Consider the following 10,342-nt stretch of genomic DNA (forward strand, 5'->3'; position numbering starts at 1 on the left):
GGAGGGATGGGGTGGCTGGGTGATAGACACTGGGGAGGGTATGTGCTCTGGTAAGCGCTGTGAATTGTGCAAGACTGTTGAATCTCAGATCTGTACCTCTGAAACAAATAATGCAATATATGTTAAGAAAAAAAAAAGAAGAAGGTAGCAGGAGGGGAAGAATGAAGCAGGGGAAATCGGAGGGGAGGACGAACCATGAGAATCTATAGACTCTGAGAAACAAACTGAGGGTTCTAGAGGGGACGGGGGTGGGGGATGGATTAGCCCGGTGATGGGTATTAAAGAGGGCACATACTGCATGGAGCACTGGGTGTTATGCACAAACAATGAATCATGGAACACTGCATCAAAAACTAGTGATGTAATGTATGGTGATTAACATAACATAAAAAAATAAGTATTTGTTGAATGAATGAAATTGCTCTTTAGTTAAGACTTTCTGTCTTGTGTTTCTCTTTATGCTGACAGGTGGAGTCTTAGGTTTGGTTTGTTTTTTAAATAGGAGTTTATTTGACATCTCTTTAAATAAGAAGCTTATATTCAGAACGATAAGGCATTTAAAGACTCTCTGCTTTTGGAATTCTGCTGGCAGAGGCCTCCTGAGGAGGCATCAGGATGAACAAATATTTCACGTAACTTTAAGGGACCTGCTATCCAGTCAGGAAGAAAGAGAGGCACAAGTATAATAGAATTCACTAAAATGAATTCAAATGAACTGGAAAGAGTATGAACCCTGTAGTAGCAAAAGGCTTTAAACAAGGGGGAAAAACATCTATTACCTCAGCTCTTCAAAGCATGATGAGAATAGAGTCTGGCTCAGCTCTGGGAGCACAGTTTTCCTTGCTATTTTTGTTTACAGCTATTCTATATCTGCCATCTGCTAGAGTGTGTGCCTGGCACAGTGAGACTTCAGCTTCACTGGAAAAACAGCTCAAAGCACATGCCCAGTGGGCATGAGATGGTCACAAAGCCTGCTTCTTGGGCAGCAAGCAAGACAAGAACCCTATGAGACTTGCTCATCCACAAACTGTGGCATCCCTGCACAGCAAGGGCGCAATGCAGCATTCTTGTCCCTGGAAAGCATTTTTCTTTTTCTTTAAGATTTTATTTATTTATTTATTTATTTGAGAGAGAGAGAGAGCAGCGGGAGGGGCCAAGGAAAAGGGAGAGAATCTCAAGCAGACTCCGTGTTGAGCGCGGAGCCCATCGTGGGGCTCAATCTCACAACCCTGAGATCATGACCTGAGCCTGAACCAGGAGTTGGATTCTTAACTGACTGAGCCACCCAGGTGCCCCAGCAAAGCATTTTTCTTAAACAAGAGGGAAATGAAAGGAAAGCATGAGGCCCAGTCTCCAAACACTGACATACGTCCTAAATGAAACTATCACTTTCCCTAAATGACAAGAGGTCATAAGTTGATCATTCTTGGAAACCTCTGGTGTCCCAGTCAGAGAGGGACAAGAATTAGAGGTCATTTCTTTGACTTTTTATTTACTCATGTACTCACCCACCACATGGGATAATAAAAATATCCCAGCAACCCATCCACATGGGATAATAAAAATAAGTTTTGAATTTGTAATCTAGAGACTTCCATTTTGGTTCTGACTCAACCAGGTGCCAACCGTGTAACCTTGGGCAGATTGTTTAACCTCTCTGGTTCTCAATATCCCATGTGAACAATTAAAACTTGGAATTATGTGATCTCTAAGATTCTCTCCAGTTATAAAATATTCTAATTTATCATTCTATTTTTTTAAGGCCACAGCTGCAGCCTACCTATTATTGCACATAGCAAAGCTGAAAGTAACCATGCAAGGACAAAATAGGACATATACCTGTGAACACTCAAATCAGAAGCTTCTTGACAAAGAGGACAAATTCTAAAGGCTACTCAAAAACAAAACAAAACAAAACAAAACAAAACAAAGAACAATCTGAATCATTCCCGTAGAAAAATCCAAGGCAAGTCAATAATATCCTTGGCTTTCCCATCAAGGAATTGTAGCAGTTTGCTAGCAAGTGGTCTAGGAACATTAAACACTTCACCCATTACTTCTCTTTTAAATTGCCTAAAATATGATTACTGTGTATGATCTCTTAACTGACTCGAGTGATAGCCAATAGATGGGGAGAGATGGATGGGGAGACAGACACACATGAGAAGGGGCTAAGGTCCAGAGGTTTCAATGAAGATCGAGAGATCAGAAAATGGGAAAATAATCATAAAGACTGCAGAGGCAGAGCTGATCCGGGTGGCCACAGGGCCCAGGAAATGGGAGCGAGTAGCTCAAGTAGAGTGAGTAAGGGGATGCTGGGGCTTAGCAGGTCAAGGAACTGAGACACCAGCACATTTGCAGTTGTTCATGGCTACAATGAAGCTGCTCAAGATGATGCCGGACGTGATACACAGAGTCTGCGATAGATGGGGAAGGTGGAAGAAGGCAAAAACAAGGAAGAGCTAATAAATGGCACTCCCAAAGGGCAGAACCCTAGGCTGCAGTCACCACAGACTTGGCAAACGGAGCTCAGGTTGTACAGGACTGGGATATTCTTACCTTTTTATTTTGAAACATTTTCAAACATACGGGGAAAGGTAAGAAGAGTACAGTTGTTAATATTTTGTCACATATTCATTCTCCTACTCTCTCTCTTGCTCTCTCTCTCTCCCCACGCATAATAACATCATTTCTTCAGTCTCCTTTATTCTAGAACAATTCCTTAGCCTTTCTTTCTCTTTACACTGAAATTTTTGAAGAGTACAGGCTAGTTATTCAAAATATCCCTCAAATTGGATCTGTCTGCTACTTCCTCGTGATTAGATTCAGGTTATATATTTTGGCAGGGATAAGTGATGCGTCTCTCTCAAGTGCATTACATGGGGAAGCACGTGATGTTCATTTGTCTCATTACTGCTGATATGAACTTAGATTATTTGGTTAAGGAGGTATCTGTAGAGGTTGCTTTTGGGCAGCAGGCTTGAGCAATGGGAACCTGAGTAAGGTTAAAAGGGCCCACAAGCGACGACCGGGATGAATGCAAACTGGCTCATTAGGTGACCCACCTCAAAATAACCATAGGCCCTCGCTGACCAATGGGCTACTTACAACCAGGCACAGGTACCCAGAAAGGAAAATTCCATATGTTCCCAAAGCTCCTCACCTCCCCCCCCCCCCCCCCCCCCCCGCCCTGCTTACTACAGCCCCTCATTACTGCCTCCTGGCAGACGGTCTCTCTTCTGCGGTCCTGCCTGCCTCCCCCTTGTCATATAGCCAATAAACCTCTTATCTCCTTTGTTCTGCTTCGGGTGAATTCTTTCACCACCCATGCCGCCAGCCTCCACCCGATTAGGTCACCCCATACTGTCTACCTAGAATTCTCTACTGTAGACGTATTTGCTTCCTCTTTATAATTAATAAACAATTTGCAGGAACATGCTTTAGGACCGTGTATATATTCTGTTCTCCAAAACATCCATGGATAATTTTTGCCCAAATCAATTCTTTCGACAGTGGTTGCAAAAGAGCGATTTTCTAACTCTTTCTCTCTACATTTATTAGGATTCAGATTTTTAAATGCCATTTAAAGCCTTCTTTTATTCAACAGGGCAATGGAACAACACGAAGACTACATAAAGCCCATCTTATGGAAGTTTCCATAAGAATTGAAATCCTTGGCTACACCATAGTTCAGGAAAATATGAAGCTTTATCTACACAATACCAAACTAATAAGCTAAATCAGTGAAATCAGGAAAATAACAGTTTACAAGTAACTGTGATCTCTCCGCCTTACGAATTTCTGCCAATTTCCCAGAAGAATCATTCTCATGAAGATCTCAATTTTTCTTAAAAACTATTATATTTTTAAGTATGTAAGAAATTTAGCTGTGTAAAAGTACTACTAGCATTTTAAATTATTAAAATATTTTCTCATAGGAAATATGTTCTATTCAACAATTCAATAATGACCTCTAATCCCCACTCAGAATTAAAAAATTAAATGTCTTGACTGCAATTCTGCTTTATGTCTCCCTTGTTATTAATTACTAATCTGAGTTCTACTGACACATTCATTCACCCAAGGTCAGATACGATCAGCATTAAATTTTGTCTTTTGCAGCTGCTAAAAAAGATAATGCCATATAAAGCCATAATCATATAAGAAAAGTTTTCTGATTACGGGAAATAACTGGCAATTGCAGCTGAGGTAACGCCCTTTCTTACATTTGGTTGAAATATGTCTCTTTGTAACAGGATTTTCTAACAATTAACAGGATCCAACTAAAAGCTGGCTTCTTTGTGAATTGTCTAGTCAAGGCTGGAAGCTGACAAAGAGCATTTAAATGGGGGGTGGGGTGGGACTTCATATCCTTTCATCAATACTTTCTACCCCCTAAAGGCTCATGATTCTAGAATGGATATCTAAATAGTCCATGGTGGAGTCTCATAATACTGAACATTTCTAAAGCAGAAGTGGATTAGCCACACAGCAAATAAAGAAAAATATGAAGATGCATTTAATGGGTATAAAGACTAAAAAGGATGTTTCATTTTGTGTGTGTGTCTGTTTCATACAGGCAACCAATGTGCTTGTAGTATCAGTCCTATATAAACCTCAAGGCCAACACATTATCATGTCAAAAAATGAATGACTAACTAAAAATTATTATTGAGAGGGATCATAATTTCAGATGAAGAAAATGGTCTCCTTTTACAAAGAAAAGTACTCTTGGGGCGCCTGGCTGGCTCAGGCAGAGGAGCATGGGACTTCTGATCTCAGGGTCACAAGTTCGAGCTCCACGTTGGTTAGAGAGATTACTTAAATAAAAAAATAATTTTTAAAAAAAGAAAAAAGAAAAGTACTCATTTAAAATGATTCCTGGGGCACCTGGGTGGCTCAGTCAATTGGTCATCTGACTCTTGATTTTGGCTCAGGTCATGATCTCAGGGTCGTAGGACTGAGCCCCACATCAGGCTCTGTGCTCAGCACAGGGTCTGCTGTCCCTCTCCCTCTGCTCCCCCCCTTCCCCTGCTCGCTCTCTAAAATAAATAAAATCTTTTAAAAATAAAATAAAATATAGTGATTCCCTAAGAGTACTCTTACTGTGATGAGCACTGAGTAGTATATAGAATTGTTGAATCACCATATATTGTACACCTGAAACTAATATAACACTGTATGTTAATTATAGTGGAATTAAAAAAAGAAAAGAAAATGATTCTCAATTGATGCCAACAAACCAGGGATATAATATATGATATGGGCCAAAAATAAAGATTTGGCTGTTTTGATATATGGATGATAATTAAAGCCACGAGAGTAAAGTCACCCAAGGAGAGCATTAGAGTGACAAAATAAAAGGACCAAGAGGAACCCAGAGGAATCCTCATATTTAGAACTTGGGAGAAAGTGGAGCCCTTATGAACAGTTCAGAGACACAAGGAAAACCAGGAGAATGTGCTGTCGCCGAAGCCAAGGGCCATGAGTATCTTAAGAGGGGTGTGTGCAGAGTGCCAAGTACTACCAGGAAGCCAAGCCAAATAAGAACTGAAAATGGTCCACTGGACTTCAAGGTCATTCAAGAACTTGTCAAAATCATTTTCCATGGGATGGAACAGAGAAAGGAGGAGATAGCAGTGGGAACGTCCCTTTCAGGAGCAAGCTCTGAGAGGGAGCAGAGTAACTGGAGGGAAGAAGAGGGCAAGGGAAGGCTTTCTTCCAAAGGCAAGGAAAAAAGAGTTACAAAGGGCCATTCTGGACAACAGGAAAATTCTGAATATGAACTCTATGTTAGGCAATATTAATCCACCAATGCTAATTTTTTTTTCAGAGTGATATAGTATTATAGTTATATAAAAGAATATCCCTCTTTTTAGGACACTCATGCTGAAGTATATGGAGGTTAATATCATACTGTCTACAACTTACTTTCAAATGGAGAGGGAGATAGAGAAGGAGAGAGGGAGAAAGAAAATGGTAAAATGTTAACAAAGTGGTGAATCTCGGAGAAGAGGATGTGGGTGTTCACTGTATTCTTCTTTCATCTTCTCTCTGTAGGTTTGCCATTTTTAAAAATAAGAAGTTGGGGGTAAAGCAAAGCAGAAGGGCATGAGGAAAAAAATGTATCCAAACCAAAAGAAAAGGAAAAAAGAGGAAAGACACTTGAGCCTGTTAGAATGTTACCAGGGTGGGGCACCCGAGTGGCTCAGTCCAAGCGACTGACTCTTGATTTTGGCTCAGGTCATGATCTCAGGGTTGTGAGATAGAGCCCTGCATTGAGCCCTACATCGGGCTCCACACTGGGTGGGGAGCCTGTTTAAGATTTTCTCTCTCCCTCTCCCTCTGCCCTTTCTCCCATTCCCCACCCTGCTAGCAGTGCTCTCTCTCTCTCTCTTAAAAAAAAAAAAAAAAAGAATGTTAATGGGGTAACAGCTAAGGGAGCGAGCAAGAGAAGTAGAAGGGGGAAATCAATGTCTCCCATCTCTCCACATGCACTTGCAGCTAGAGAGCATTCTGATAGACTTTTGAGTGGCGAGAATTTTAAAGAGCATCTTATCTGATGTCCCATTTCACTGAGGAGGAAAATGAGGGAGATCCCAAGATTACTTGATGGCAATTATAAAGGAAAATCCTCCAATAATAACAAGAATGGCAAGGCCCCCTCTAAAGTTTCAGAAATTTTTTCCGAGAACAACAAAGATAAAGGAAACATGTCATTCATTTTTTTTCCATGAAGGTCCCAAATTTAATATACAGCATTGTAAAGGACTTAACTTTGGGACAGAGGAGGTGAGGGATCTGGGGCTTAGGGTGGAAAGAGGGCATTTCTCAGGCAGCTGTGAATGGCTTGACCATTAGATTTTTAAACAACTAAATGAACTACATGTTATTCCAGGAATTAAAGAAATATTTGGTTTACTAACTAGTGAAAATAAAGAACAAATATTTTTTAAAAGAACAATCTCCATTAGAGAAAATTTCCACTTTTCATAGCTTAAAGCATCCAACTCCAAAGCCAAAAGCCTTTGTAGGCTCCTCAGCACTTAGGGAAAATGAATAAATGCATTTCTAAATGGTCTCAAGGGAAGAAATAAAAGAAAATATATCATCGTGTTCTCAAAGTGCTCCATGGAAAAAAAAAAAGCACAATAGATTATTAATTCCAAATACATCAATATAAAATTTTAAGTATAAAGTGAAGTTCAGGAGAATGAAATTGCAATGTTTAATTCCTATTTTTGGACAAATTCCAATTTTACAAGGCAAGGTACCATATCAAAAAGAGCATGGACTTTGGAATCTGTCAAGGCCAGTTCCAATCCAGGTCAACTAGTACATGACTTTGGACAGTTCTTTAATCTAAGTCTCAGTTTCTTCATCTAGAAAAGGAGACTAATCAAAGCTTCCACCAAGAGTTGTTTTTTTTTTTTAAGATTTTATTTATTTCAGAGAGAGAGAGCGCAAGTCGGAGGAGGGAGAGGGACAAACAGCCACCCCACTGAGCGTGGAGCCCCACGACATAGGGCTCGATCTCAGGACCCTGAGATCATGACCTGAGCTGAAACCAAAAGTCGAACATTTAACCAGCTGAGCCACCCAGGTGCCCCAGAGCTTCCTCCAAGAGTTTTGCAGAGAAATAGAAATAATGAATGTAATAGGCATGCAATATAAATGATAGCTATGATTTTTCTCTTCCCTGTTGCATATCACAAAAGAAGCAAAATAACAATAATAATACAACATCAGTGCTACTTCTCTACATGAAAGTAGATAGCCCACAAGAAGGGGATAGCCTCAATTTTATATGTAGGCTATTTTTTTTTCCAAAATGCCATGATAGGGGCACCTGGGTGGCTCAGTCAGTTAACCATCCACCTCTTGGTTTCTGCTCAGGTCATGTTCTCAGGGTCCTGGGACTGAGGCCTGCTCTACACTCAATGGGGTGTCTATTTGAGGACTCTCTCTCCCTCTCCCCCTGTTTGCTCACATGTGCGTGCTCTCTCTCTCTCTCAAATAAATAAATATATATTTTTTTAATGCCATGATACTCTAGAGGCAGAGTTTTGTATTGGGGCTGAATGACCAAAGTTGGGGAAAAAGCCCTTCACACCAGTCAGACCATGAGAAACAGGGGGCAAACCCTAACCCCGGCTCTGCCACTTACTAGCTATGCGTTTTTAAGCAAATCACTTTGCCTCTCAAAGCCTCTATTTCCTTGTTTACAAATTGAGAACAATCCTTCACAGGCGGTGAAGATCAAATGTATATGAAAGGGCCTGTACAACTATAAAAGCACTATGCAAATAAAAGATACTTTATATGAGTAAATTTAATTAAAGTTAGTTTCCAAGAGCAGCAATGTTGAGAGGCACCGTAAAAGGGTGTAACTGTTGATGGCAAAAAAACCCACAACATTATATTCAGAACTCCTTGGGTTCAAATCCCAACTCTGACAGTGGTTACTAATATGACCTAGACAAGTACTTACCTCACTGAGCATGAGCTTCTTCAATTATACAAAAAAGGAATAATAACACTTTACTCAGGTTTATTGCAAGGATTAAATAAAAAGTATGCAGGATATTTTGAACACTCTCTAGAATATAGTTAGTAATCAGGAAATAGTAACTATTATTTTTCTATCAAGAGCTTTCAAAACATTCATAACACTTGACACAATAAGTTCATGTCTAATCACCTGAATATGGGAATAATCCAAAGTAAGGAAAAAACTACACAAAGAAATTCTTCCAAGTATTGTCTATATTAGCAAAAAAAAAAAAAAGATTCAATATTAGAGGAATAATTAAGACTATGATGATCTATCCATTAAGTAAAATGTTTAGTAATGGTTAAAATGCTATTTACAAAGCATTTATAACAACTTGAGAAATGTTTATATAACAATGTCTTAGTGCCAAAAAATTAAGCTACAAGAAATTAATATTTAGGATGATCAGAAATCTATACTGTACCAAAAAAAAGAAAAATGAAAAAAGAAATTACCAAAATGTTAACAGTTGTTGTCACTGGGTAGTAGAATGATGAATATTATTTCCACCGGCTTTTCTATATTTTACAATATTTCTAAATGAGAAAAACTTTTTATGGCTAAATGTAAGTAAATAACATTGCTTCAGTTTTCAGCAGGTTTATTATTATGAAATCATAATAAACATTGACATTCAACAAGAGATAATGGAAGAATAAAAAGAACTATAAGGGAATATTCTGACAGTATATGCTAATATATTAAATAGCTTAGATGAAATGGGCAAATTCCTAGAAGGACACAAACTACTAAAAATGAATCAAGAAGAAATAGAAAATCTGAATAGACCTATAACAAAAGTAGAATACATAATCAAAAAACTACCCACAAAGGCCCATACTCAGTTTCACTGATGAATTCTACCAAACATTTAAAGAATACCAATTCTTCACAAACTCTTCTAAAAGGTGGAAGAAAAGAAAGACTTTGCAACTCATTCTATGAGGCTAGTATTACCCTGATCACAAAACCACACAAACACATTACATGAAAAGAAAACTATAGACCAATATTTCTTATGAATACAGATGCAAAAATCCTAAACAAAACTCTAACAAACTGAATCCAGCAACATATAAAAAATATTATACCCCACAACCAAGAGGGATTTATCCCAGGAATGCCAAGTTGGTTCAACATCTGAAATTCAATTAACTCATCATAGAATAAAGGGCAAAACTATATGATCATTTCAACATGCAGATAAAGCATTTGACAAAATTAAACACCACTTTTTTTTTTTTTTTTTTTAGGTTTTATTTGAGAGAGAGAGCGCGCACATGAGTGGGGGGGGAGGGGTAGAGGGAGCGAGAGAAACAGACTCCCTGATGAGTGGGGAGCCTGACTCGGGGCTAAATCCCAGGACCCTGGGATCATGACCTGAGCCAAAGGCAGATGCCCAACTGACTGAGCCACCCAGGCACCCCTAAACACCACTTCTTAATAAAAAACAACCAATAAACTAGGAATAGGAATGAACTTCCTCAACCTGATAAAGAGTATCTTAGAAAAAGCCAGTTAATATCATACTTAAAGACGAAAGATTGAATGTTTTCCCCCTATGATCAGGAACAAGACAAGGATGTGTATTCGTGAATTTCTATTCAACACTAAGAGAGGTTCTAGCCAGGATTATTATGCAAGAAAATGAAAAAAAAAAGGCATAGAATAGAAAGGAAGAAGTTAAACTATATGCAGATGACATCGCTTATAAATAGAAAATCCTAAAGAATCAACCAAAGTCTTGGGATACAAGATCAATATACAGAAATCAATTGTTTTCTATAC

Source organism: Neomonachus schauinslandi, chromosome X (genome assembly GCF_002201575.2).
Source record: "Neomonachus schauinslandi chromosome X, ASM220157v2, whole genome shotgun sequence".
NCBI lineage: Eukaryota > Metazoa > Chordata > Mammalia > Carnivora > Phocidae > Neomonachus > Neomonachus schauinslandi.